This window comes from Lactuca virosa, chromosome 3, assembly GCF_052849685.1.
Source record: "Lactuca virosa cultivar CGN04683 chromosome 3, Lactuca_virosa_CGN04683_v6, whole genome shotgun sequence".
NCBI lineage: Eukaryota > Viridiplantae > Streptophyta > Magnoliopsida > Asterales > Asteraceae > Lactuca > Lactuca virosa.
The window spans coordinates 246,740,918-246,743,626 of record NC_136428.1 but is presented as its reverse complement, the minus strand read 5'-3'; positions in this window follow the sequence as shown (position 1 = coordinate 246,743,626).

Here is a 2,709-nt window from a genome sequence, read left to right as displayed (position 1 = left end):
CCCACAATTCGAACTATGAAGAGGGACGCCGTAATCATAATCGAATTTTTAGAATGCACTATGTATCCTTGACTAAATTTATTAACATTTCTCGATCTAAGCTTTAGAATTTTGAAACGAAGTATAATATTCTCTCCCTTAATTATAGCAAAACAACTTTTCAACCTTTGCAACTTTGCAAAGTGAATCTTTGTTTTCTATAATTAATATTGCTAACTTGCAATACTTACCATAATAATCATGCTCCCACTATCATGATGATTATTTTCTTACCAGCATAACACTTATGCTCCCACTAGCTTTGACATGTATTCAGAAAACAACTGAACTTCCAGAGAACAATGCTTATTGAATTCCTTAAGTTCATATTTTCTAATACTTGATGCTTTGATAAGCCTTTATCTAAGCTTCTTAAACTCATACACCTTTGACTTAGAAAGCTCATATGTGTGTCTAGACAAATTGAGAACTTATGTTACTAAGTCCTAAATGTTCAGACTAATTGTCAAATCTCACAATTCGAACTATGAAGAGGGATGCTGTAATCATAATCGAATTTGAGAATACAATTTTCACAATTGCTATCTTCTTAAAATCTCTCTTAGTGAAAGCATTTCCTCACAACCATTTTTCATGAAGGAGGGAAACATTATGTCACTTAGATTTTATGGTGTATGTGTTCCTATCCATGTGAATTTGCCAAAACGAAGGTTTACGACAAATCCAAAAACATATGGACTGAACTTTCTCAATCTTGATTTCTTGCCTCATGGTAACACGAGTGCCCACCATGTCTTCCAAGTAGTTTAGCAACTCACCCTTACATATCAATGTACTTTCCATTCATCAAGGTGCTTGCCTTTATGCATACAAATGAGAACTCATAGAACTCATATGCATAATTAACTTAACTGGAATGGCGCAGAAAACAAAATTATGTCATCCACGATAGGTTACAAACCTCAAGTCGTGCGCTAGTGATGATCAATTAGGTTTATTCTTGATTTATTCTTGAAACTTTTCAAGACATTTAAGACTCCCACTGACTCCTTGACATATAAGGTTCTCTTGTCAAGCAACATTTCTTGACAAACAAATATTCAAGAGTTAGTGTAGCTTCTTATCAAGCTTAACACTTCACACAATTGGTCATAGTTGCTCTTTGACTTATCCAAGACATCACAACTTACCAATTTCAAATGTGCAAGAATATGAAAACTTTTCCAAATTCCACATTTTATGAGTGTTATAAATCTTCTTAAGACTTATCACTCAAGTCACAATCTTAGAGTATGACTCTAAGACTTGATATTGGAACGAACTATGATTGACTTCTTGATTTAACCATTTCTACAATTCTCGATTCCTCTTCTTAGACATGCAATTGCACTAAGACTCACTTAGAGGATCAATTGAGACATGGTTGTTAATCATTAAGACCTATCATAAAACACAATAAAAGTTATTCTCCCTTCTTCTTAGAATAGAGAAACTTTTATCTTTCTGCCTACTAGATTCTTCTTATTCGTTCTGCTATTCATTGAAACTCTTTCAATCAACTCAGAATTATACTCAATCTTATAAGTATAACCATATTTACTAAACTTTAGTAAATCATGACGAATATCGTTATCACTTTGTGGTGGACTTGATCAACGTACAACCTAGTGTACTCGATCTCCTAGTCCTTCACTTGACACTTTGTCAAAGAATTAGTCGAAATTTCCCAAATGTGAAAGTTTTCCATTCATCTTACAATACATGTTGCATGATTTCAAGTTTCTTTCCAATTGAAACTTGGGCGATGAGAAACTCTCCCTATTTAGTAAACTCTTGACACTTCCACAAATAACCTAATTAAGAATCAAATCCATAATTGCTAATAATGGAAACATTCAAACATCAATTTTTTCATACATGCCATCGCAAGGATAAATAAATAAGACAAAATCAAAATTTATTTTATTGCGGAAAAAATTTATCCTTGCAATACAAATCAACTGAAAAACTATGCTATTACATATTTCTTAGCAATCTACCCTAACTCTAAAGTAGCAGCTCAAAAATCCAATCTTTGAATCCATGCGATCGAAATCCATTTCTTCGTGATCAGATTCAGCACGCTTCTTCCTTAAGTTTCCTTTCTTTTCTTCGATCCTGCAAAACATCAAAATGTAATCTTATCACATCATGTATTAAGAATCAAAAAACAGGAACTTATAGAGTTAGTTAATGGATTTTACCTGAAGTAGAGCCATACGTCTTGACTCTCCCATCTCTTAGATCTCTCAGGTAGCTAGGGCAGCTTCGTCTCCAATGCCCCTTCTCTTGGCAGTGAAAACAAATGGACTCCTTTGGTACATAGCAAGGGACAATCTCGGTCTTTTCTGGACTTCGAATGTAGCCAGTGTCCAATGAAGTATGGGAGTTTGATCGACCAATCAAGTTTGCTTGACCAGTGCGCCAAATCATCGCTGATTCAGCAGCAATAAGCAAATTGGTCAAATCAACGAGGGTCACGTCGTGAACCATCATATAGTACTCTCTTACGAACTCACTATATGATTCAGGAAGCAACTAAAGAACCCAGTCAACAGCCAACATCTATGAGATATCGACACCCAACATCCTTAACCTATCAATGCATGACTTCATTTCTAAGACGTGTGCACATACAGGTTTCCCATCTTCGTGCTTACTTGCCAATAG